The following is a 10,902-nucleotide window of genomic DNA, read 5'->3' as shown; positions in this document are numbered from 1 at the left end:
TCTTAAAAAAATAAAAAATAAAAATCTGGGTTCAGTGAGGCAGTTACAGTGATAGTGAATGGGGCCAATCTGTAAATATTAAAATACTTACTAGCCTATTTCTATAGCCACAAGACATAATATGTGTGTAAACATGATTTTAGTGTGATAAAATTGCTTGCTAACCTTTTCTGTGTAAAGTTATATCCAATTTTACAACTCGTTGCCATGACGACATAACACTGTAAACACTCAAACCCTAAAATGACAGTAAAATCTACGATTTTAACAACTTTACAGCTCAAATTATACACGAGTTTTAACAGAAAAATTAATGGAAGTGGTTTTATAAATGATAAGCTTCACATTTCTGCCTTTAACCCCTCCCAAAATTGGCCCCATTCACTTCCATTGTAAGTGCCTCACTATTACCTCAATTTTTGCTATTCGAATAAAAGGAGGGACGAGTCGAAATTATTTTTGTGGTAATCAACAATATGCCACAAACGCTGCTGATAGGGCTTAATTTGTATTGAACCCGGAATATTCCTTTAAATTATATTAATAAAATGTATTAAAATATATCTACATTTTAAGAAAAAGCATAGCTGTGGTTACTCTGCAATTCCACTTGTGTCTAGTTAAAGCAAATTGACTTCATACACCCAATAAAAATGACCATGGGACTAGTTGTTTAAAAGTAATAGCAAAAAAAAAAAAAAAAAAAAACGATTGTTCTGAGAAAAGGTCTAGCTTTAATTGTGTGCAGATGCCACATGAATGGTTTGATATTTAGTTGTCTAATGCAATGGCATTCAGATATTTTGAGGGTTGTTCAAGTGTCTCAAATTGTTTGGGGCCACTGCATGTGTGAAAACAGCTTTATGCAAACCTTATTATGTCTGTCAATAAATGAGTATTTATTGTTAATATTGAAGACATTGACACAATGTTTTATCAGAAATATGCAGGTACATATTTCTGAAACATCTGTTGGCATTTATACTTAAGCACCTAATCAGCGGCTTACATGCTGCCTAAAAGTGTATTTTACATATTACAATATTTCTTGAACCTTCTTGAAAGTAGCTTCAGAAAGGGTCTGCCAATAACATCCAGTAAATATGATGAAGTGTGTGCCAAGAGACAAATCAACAGCACAAACATATGTCGCATCTCCCCACCGTTGTCCTCCTCTGGCCCCTGTTCCTCACTCCTCCTCTATGTCTGTGATTACGGAGAAAGGTAAATAATTCTCTTTTCTGCATATAGGCATGGTAGGGGGCCAAGGTACATAGAAAGCACAAGGGAAAGTTCAGAGAGCAGCGTTTGCCTATTAATCACTGCACTGATGTTTTGCACCCCTATTCAACGTTGATTAGGTTCTGACCTCTTTTATTTAACTGCAGTTATGGTTAAAAGGGAAGAGGGCTGTGAATGTAAGAGAAGAAACCATTTCTCTCATCAAAGTTGACATTTAAGGTCAGGTAAGTCTCCAGTCACACTCACCAGTCCGCTAGAAATAATATAATATAATATAATATAATATAATATAATATAATATAAACTCGTAACCTCAGTGCAACAGAACAGAACAATTATGGGGGTGGTGGAATGAGTGTATTTTATAACCAAAGACAATAAAGGTCAAGGTTACTGTACACTTTAGGATATGCCCTAAGAGTTTAGAGTTGTCTGTTATAAGTCATTGACTATAATAGGTGAATGCCAAGCCACCATTATGCTCACTGATCATGTTGCACTCTTAAAACTACCAAAATGTTTTTCACTTGAAATTCTTGACTTTTACTCCATCTGAAAGAACTTACCTTATAAGAGTAGAAATACTCTAGAAAAAATAGAAATATAATAATTTCCTAAATATAACCTTAAACATCCTTATTTTAGAAAGAAAAAAGCTAAACTGTTTTTTTTTTTTTTTTTTTGTGGTCAACAGAACAAATATAGCTGAATGTTCTGGAGTTGTGATTAATGGTTAATCATTAGTGATATCAGAACATGCCATTCTTCTGGGAGATTTCTGGAAAGACAAAAACTACAACCCATTCTGGACATATTGTGCCCGGTATTTCTAGGCACTACCCTCTCTACTAATTTTTAAAGGATAGCGCCACACAAACAATAAGCAAAATAAAAATCAGACCCTAACAGTTTGGAAAGGTTGGCGGGCATTATTAAACGTCATTTTTTGTTGCGCTGGGACGATTATTTTATTCTGCCAGCGATAATGTCTGATAATACAGGGCTTTCCGGAAATTAAATTAGTAACATGGCGCCCTCTATGAGGCGACCTGCTCCATGTAAAATTAGCTTTCATTATGCTACTGATATGAGTCTTCATCTCATGTGAGTACATGATTTTAAACGTATTTTTCAAAAGTATTATTTATTTGTTTATGTGTAAAACTTTTTGAATAAGACAAAAAAATAAAATTAAAAAAATACTGAGTCCACCTTTAATTTTATTGGACAAAAAGTTAAAAAAAATAAAAAATAAAAAAAGTATAAAAAATTTTAATTGAAAAAAATTTATAGATTACTGTTATTAATTGGGCTGTCGGTAGGGCAAAGAGATCCAATTGATTTTACTCTCGCCCGAATGTTTTTTGTTCAGAACTGCCCAGGTGGTGAGTTGTAGGCTACTGAAGTTATTAATGAGTTATTAATGGAACATTCCGGGTTCAAAACAAGTTAAGCTCAATCAACAGCATATGTGGCATAATGTTGATTACCACAACATTTAATTTCGACTCGTTTCTCTTTACTTAAAAAAAAAAAAAAATCAAGGCAACAGGGAGGTATTTACTATGAAATGAATGGGGCCAATTTTTAGAGGGTTTAAACACAGAAATGTGAAGCTTATAATTTTATAAAAGCACTTACACACATTTTTCTGTTAAAACTAATGTATTATTTAAGCTATAAAGTTGTTTAAATCATCGTTTTTACAGCCGTTTTAGGGTTTTAGCATTTAAGTTGTAAAACTGGATATAACTTTACACCGAAAAGATTAGAAAGTGATTTTATCACACTAAAATCATGTTAAAACACATATTGTTTACATTTTGTGGCTATACTTTTGAAACAGTGAGTATTTTATTTCCATTCACTTCCATTGTAAGTGTCTCACTGCAACCCAGATTTTTGCCTTTTTTAAAGAAAAGAAGGGACTCAAAATAATTTTTTGTGGTCATCAATATTATGCCACAAATGCTGTCGGTTGAGCTTAACTTGTATTGAACCCGGAATATTTCTTTAAGTAAATGTTGCTTATATTGTAAGACGCTATTTCATATTGAGTTTAGAATCAGAACTAACGAGTCCGATTCGTGAATGAATCACTTTTTTGAGTCGGTTCCTTGAAATTAACTGCTCAAACGGGTTGGCAAAATGATCTGAATCGGTTCGCTAATCACTGGAATCATTCGGACGGTTCCCACATGGACTGAATCATTTCTCACACCATGAACAAATGGAATATACATGAGAAAACAGAGTAGAAGGTTTAACCTGCGTGTGAAGCTTGTGAACTACTCTGTACTGCAGATAAAGACATTTTCCAACCAAAAGAGTATCAAAACACTAACAATGCACAAATGCATATTAATGTATCAAAAAGTACCATCATTACCATGTTTTTTGGACATGTACCTTAGAGTATAATGTAAATAACATGATATACCTGTATATCAAAATACCATGGTATTACCATCACTGTACCAAAGTACTATTTTTAAAAGGCCATTGTGAAGAACTTCAACTAGTGAGAATATGTGAATACTTCACGTCTAGAGATGCTTGTATCCCATATTAACATTAATACTACATACAGTAATGAACACAAGAAAATGTAAAAATTCTGCTCTCCCAAAGTCACTAGAATCACATGCGTTGGTGCTTTTCTTGTATATAAAAAAAAAAAGATATATTTCCTCCTAACAAATAAAGGTACATTATTTATTTGACTTGATGGGTGAATGGTGAAAGGTTAGAAACACTCTACATTATGAGGAAAATAAAATAATGTACAAAGTTTTTGATTTTCTTTTCTTTTTTAGATGATGTGCTCTTTTTTTATTATTTTTGGACATTTTTGTTGAATACTGGTTTTATTAGCATGTTTATTTCTATGCATTCATATCTTATATCAATAGTAATATACAGGAATGAGAATACAGAATACAGAGAGGAAGGGGGTATACAGATCATGATTTCCTGCAACAACATTCCTATCAACCAATCAGATCTTAGGGAAAGGTAATAGGTAGGATAAGGTTAATGGCTGGCATTAGAGGCTTGAACAACATTATTAACCTTAACATATTTCCCTTTAGTAGTAGTTTATTGTATAGGTTTTGTTTAGCTATAGTTGTAGTCCTGTACTTCAACTAGAATCGCATAAGGTTGTGGTTTGATACCCAAAGAACGCATGTACTGATAAAACCGAAAGCACTGAATGCACTAACTTCCTTTGGGTAAAAGCATTTTCCAAAGACATGTAATGTAAGTTAAAATGAGATAGGATTAGGATTAAGCTTCTCCGACAGGAATGTCGATCCAGGAAAATGTCTTACACTTGGCAAAATTGTGGTGACCATACAAACATAGCGAAAAAAAAGAAGGAAAGATTAAGACAGGGAGCAATCAACTTAATCTAAATGTGTTTTTATCTAATGTAACAATGTACACCTCCAGAGCCTTGAACTTTCCATACACTCACATGCTAGACCAGTATTTAAAACCCCTCCCATTCTGTTGTTGGTGGCCCCATTCAATACTCAAAGGAGTGCCAGAAACGTGAGAGATAACAGAGTGTGTTAGAGGTGGAGCTGTTTGCCCGGTTGACTTAGTCGAAAACATGTATTAGTCATGGAGGTCTTATCTTAACATTGGCCTCAACTAATCCATGATCCTCTTTCTTCAGGATGTCAATATATCATGGTGTCATCTCTTGGAGCAAGCATGTTTTGAAAAGTGACTGTGCAGCGAAATCGCTTTCCTAGAAGTCCTTATGTCTTCACTATCATTCCTTTATGATTTTACAAGTCACTCTACACCAACCCAAATTGGCCCTTGTCCAGCAGGAAAGTGGTCTGCTATATAAGCTCAGTCACGTGTACAATATGTACTTAAGGTTTATATTAACAGCTGCCTCTGTGAGGTATTTTGCAGCGGCCAACCTTTTTGTCAACTTGACATTTTCAACATGGGCCTCAATATGAATGTGTACATTCAGCTGGTCTATGGGAAAAGGAATTGTGTAGAGCCTTTGATCTTCTCATGGGCTGAAACTGATCCTGGGGTCCTCAGGCTGGTGTTTACATTCTAGTTCACTGAAGCTATAAGAGGGTTGAAAAGGACTGTAAATGTTTTGCTCTTTGCAGCTCCCAACTAACCCTTCTAGGGTCATTTTTGACCCATTTCCAGCAGAATCTGTTATAAATACCACAGTTTTTGGTATTGGAACCAGGCTTTGTGACATATTAAAAAAGACATTTAAAAATGGTGAGAAAGAAATCTGTGAACCAAATATTTAAACCATATTTTAAGAACCAATTATGACCCTTCACCTGTGGCCTTTCAGGATGTTGTGGAGCTTTACATATCTTAATAGCTTTTTATATGAATCAACTTTGACCCATAATGTTCAAAAGAAAATATGAAAATGCTATATATATATATATATATATATATATATATATATATATATATATATATATATATACACACACACACAGTGGCGGGCCGTGCATTTACAGTCTAGGCCTTCAGTGTGATTCATGCCATTAAGAAAACACAGTTTCACAATGAATAAGACACCCTATGCTTTTGGGCATCATACATTATGTCACAGCTAACTAGTAATAAAAATTTACATTTTAAAAACACGTCCACGCACGAAAGCCAGAACTTGAAACGACACTTAATGCTCAAGCAAGCATAATTTTAACTGCAGCATGACTGTTTTGTGAAATGAACGTCTCCCAAACAGACATTCAAAATCATAATTTTTCATATGAATCTACCAAGGAGTTTTATAATACCTGGAAAAATCTATCTAATAATATTTGCAATTTAAATGTTGCTTGCAATAAATTTTGTTTCGTCAGGGTACACGGTTATGCTGCGTTCCATTCAAGCTGGATGTGGGATATTCCTACTTGATATCTCCGACCATAAATGCATTCCATTCCCTGATATTTGGAAGATGACGTTTAAGAAAACAAAACTGCAATGTTCCCGTTAGCTTAGCAGGTGTTTGACTCTCATTAGAGAAGTCTCCTAGCAACCCAACTGATAAACAATGCTGCAACACTAGCATTTGTGCTACAGGTGTACGATTATCAAAAGAGATTATAATCTACTATGTTTTATACACCTGTTTCTGCAGGCGTTTGTTAAACAAGCTTTAATATCATGTAATGTGGAAACAAACTCATTTATCGATATTACTTAATAAAGTGAAGGTTTATCACTTACTTTGTATATCTCGGTGAAATCGGAGTTGAGAATTTCTGCAGGAGACTACAAGTTGTAATTCTGACTTAAAGATGCATTCCATTGCACTTTTCCTAGTAGGAAGTTGTAAAATCCGACTCCGAGTTGAATCACGGAGTCGGATTCTCCGAATCAATGGAACGCAGCAGTACTTTTCAAAACTTGATCCGACACTAAATGCTCAAGCAGCCTAATTTACACTTAGAAAACTCCTGATGTTGCTATAACAATGCAAAAAGCACTTACCAATTTACATGAAGTGAAAATCAGCCCTCATTTCCTGTTTAATGAATTAAGCGTGTTTTTAAATCCATAAGGATAAATGGCAATACCAGCATTAATGACAGCTGACTCGTCAGACAGCTTGATCTTACGCTTTTCACTCTTGAATTACGTACATCACATAAAGCGTGATTGTATCACTCAAGGAGCTAGAAGGCCTTGACCGGGACATACCCTAAAGATCACACCAACCAAGAACAAATAAATAAATCTGATTGGCTGATAAATCTGACAATCTGACTTTAGTTGCTCATTCATTTGCACTGTTGAGGGATTCTGTGGAAATACTGAAGGCCTGACGGGATGAAGCTCAAACTCAGGCACTGCTTCGGGCATGCGATTTGTGAAATAGTCACACTTCGCTTGTAAGCATCAAGGAATAAATTCTGACTGGATACAATTTTCATTTTTCTCTATTTGTTTGTAGATTAATTAAGAGCGGAAAGCAAAAAGGTGATTGAGAATGAAAGGATGAAAAATATTTATTTATTTGGCATGTTAGTGTAATGGTAGCCAGCTGATAGATAGCTGTGCAATGTGTATAAACCTCACTCTCCTGACATCAAGCGGTGCACTAGCGACTGACGCTAGGGGCTGTAGCCTTTAGCCTCCTTGTTAGCGCACCTACCTCCCATGCCAGAGACGCTGGTTCGAGTCCCGTACGGAGGGGGTAGAACAGGAGCGTCACATTAGGCCAGCAGAGAAGACTTTGCTGGCCCTGAGAATTCGCCACTGTATATATATATATATATATATATATATATATATATATATATATATATATATATATATATATGTTCAATATTCAATTATTTTTAGGACTGTTAATCACTTAAAATGTTTAATCTAATTAATTACATCATATGCCGATCAATAAACAGAATTAATCGCAATTATTCACATATATCAATATTGGCTGAGAAACGGCCCCAAAGAAAAATTATTTAATACATAATGATTAATTATATATAAATAATGATAAAATATTATAGATATTACATATAATTAATATTATTGTAGGCAATTAATTATTTTTATATGTTTGAACAAGCATATCATTGGCCTACAGTCACAGCAATCCATTTTGCAACTGAAATCGTCAATCTGTCCGAGATCTATTTATTAAGTGCTTTTGTAAGGACGATCAATTTGGGTTCTGAACTCGTGACTACATTGGTACAGCTAGTAAAAACATGCATCAAACATCCACACCAACCCAGCCTTTTTTTTTTTTTTTTTTTTTTTTTTTTGATATGCAGCCAATAACCTACAAACAAGGAAGTCTTAAATAATGGCTAAACTAAAACACTGCTAACTAAATTCAACTGACTCAATACATGTTAACGGACTATGATAATGGCGTACTCGGACAACACATTGTTTCCTAGAGCTGGCAGAAAATACTCAAAACAGACACAAGCAGCATATCTATCAACCACAAATAATATAATATTGAGCAGCAGCCGAAGGAGTTGTTCTTCTAATGATTGGCTAGAGGAGGAGCTGTCGATCAAGAACTAGTGGACCAATAGGGACCCCTGATTTACATGAAACTCTACTCACAAGTTTTGGAAAACCAAGTGCAGAACTTGGAAACAAAAGCAAATAAAAATACAGCATAAGCATACAAAAAATAAATTCAGCAATACTGATGACTTTGCTTTCATTTATCTGGTTTTTTTTTAATTTATTTTTTATTTTTTTTGCAGCATATTTTAAATGTGTTTATATATTTTTGATTCATGCTTGTTATTTTTTGATCTGCACTAATTATTTTGATCTGCGCTTTTTATTTATTTTTCCACTTATTATTTTTGGATCCATGACCGCAATACTTTTGACGGGATTTTGATCCCATAGACTCGTCTGGGGGCATGATTAATAGTGTTAATTTTTTTAATGCGTTATTAAAAAAAAAAATCACACTGAAGCAACGCAGTAATTCGAAACAAGAAAAATAACATATTTCTAGTGTTTTTAGCCCTGTTGTACCTCAACCATGAATTTATTCATTTTTAATGCTTTGTCATGTGGATCAGATTGGGTTCAAGTCCAGGCACTGGCTGGGCCACTCAAGGACATTCACAGAGTTGTCCCTAAGCCACTCTTGTGTTGTCTTGGCTGTGTGCTTAGGGTCGTTGTCCTGTTGGAATGTGAATATTTGGCCCAGTCCTGAGCGCTCTGGACCAGGTTTTCATTAAGGATATCTCTGTATTTAGCTGTGTTCAGCTTTCCTTCAACCCTGACCAGTCCCCCAGTCCCTGCCTACTGAAAAACACCCCCACAGCATGATCGACCCACTACCATGCTTCACTGTTGGGATGATATTGCGCAGGTGATGAGTCGTGCCTGGATCCTCCACACAAGACGCTTGGAATTGAGGCAAAACAATTTAATCTTAGTTTCATCAGACCAGAGAATCTTGTTTCTCATAGTCTGAGAGTCCTTTAGGTGATTTTTTTATGTGTCTTGCTCTGAGGAGAGGTTTCCGTCTGGCCACTCTGCCATAGATCGGTGAGCCCCGATCGGTATAGTGTTGAAGTGATAGTTGTCCTTCTGCAAGTTTATCCCATCTCCACACATGATCTCTGGAGCTCAACCAGAGTGACCATCGGGTTCTTGGTCACCTCTATTACCAAGGCCCTTCTCCTCTCTGATTGCTCAGTTTGGCCAGGTGGCCAGCTTTGAAGAATCCTGGTTGTTCCAAATTTCTTCCATTTAAGAATTATGGAGGCCACTGTGCTCTTGGGAACCTTCAGTGCAGCCAACATTTTTTGTAGCCTTCCCCAGATCTGTACCTCAACACAATCCTGTCTCTGAGCTCTGCAGGCAGTTCCTTGAACCTCATGGCTTGGTTTTTGCTCTGATATGCATTTTCAGCTGTGAGACCTTATATAGACAGGCGTGTGCCTTTCCAAATCATGTCCAATTAATTGAATTTGCCACCTGTGGACTCCATTCAAAGTGTAGAAACATCTCAAAGATGATCCAGAGAAATGCGCACCTGAGCTAAATTTCAGTTGTCATAGCAAATGGTCTGAATACTTATGTCAATGTGATATTTCAGTGTTTTCTTTGTAATAAATTTAACAAGTTATCAAAAATCTGGGTTTTCCTTTGTCATAATGGGGTATGGAGTGTAGATTGATGTGGCAATTTTTTTTTTTTTTTATCATTTTAGCATAAGTCTGCAACATAAAAAAATGTGAAAAAAAATGAAGGGGACTGAATACTTTCTGAATGCACTGTATCACTCTTTCACAATTTAAGCCCGATGAATTTTGGCATTGTCGTCCTGGAATATGCCCAAAAATCCATTGATGGGATAACCTGGACATTCAGTACATTCAAGTTGTCAGCTGAATTCATTTTATTGCCGCCTAACGTTGCTGAGCCTAGACCTGACCAATTGAAGCAAACCCAGATCATAACACTGCCTCCAGAGGCTTGTACAGTGGGCACTATGCATGACGGGTGCATCACTTCATGAGCTTCCCTTCTTACCCTGACGCGCCCATCACTTTAGATTAGGGTAAATCTGGATTCATCAGACCACAAGACTTTTTTCCATTGGTCCACAGTCCAATCTTTATGCTCCCAAGCAAATTGAAGTCGTTTTTCCGATTAGCGTCACTAACAAGTGGCTTTCTTGTGGCCACACAGCTGTTTAGTAAGTTCTCATTGCATTGTTCATGTGGAAATGTTCTTACTTTAAATATTAAACATAGCCGTGAGTTCTACTGTCGATTTTGTACGATGTGACTTCACCAAGCATTTTAGTGATCTCTGATCACGATCATTCATGATTGTTTTCCAACCACATTTCTTCCGCGAAGCTGACGGTTCACCACTGTACTTGTATTGTCCAGGTTTTAATAATGTGTTGGACAGTTCTTAACCCAATTCCAGTGATTTCAGCAATCTCCTTAGTTGTTTCTTTGCTTGATGCAGGCCAATAATTTGCCTCTTCTGAAACACAGTAACATCTTTTCCACGACCAGGGGATACGTCTTCCGACATGGTTGTTTAAGAAATGAGAAGCTACAAACTGCATCAGTTAGGGTTAAAAGAATTGTTGCCAGCTGAAACATATTAATCACTGCAATAATGATCCAATCATAG

This window comes from Myxocyprinus asiaticus, chromosome 14, assembly GCF_019703515.2.
Source record: "Myxocyprinus asiaticus isolate MX2 ecotype Aquarium Trade chromosome 14, UBuf_Myxa_2, whole genome shotgun sequence".
Taxonomy (NCBI): Eukaryota; Metazoa; Chordata; class Actinopteri; order Cypriniformes; family Catostomidae; genus Myxocyprinus; species Myxocyprinus asiaticus.
Note: the sequence above shows the minus strand (reverse complement) of the source record.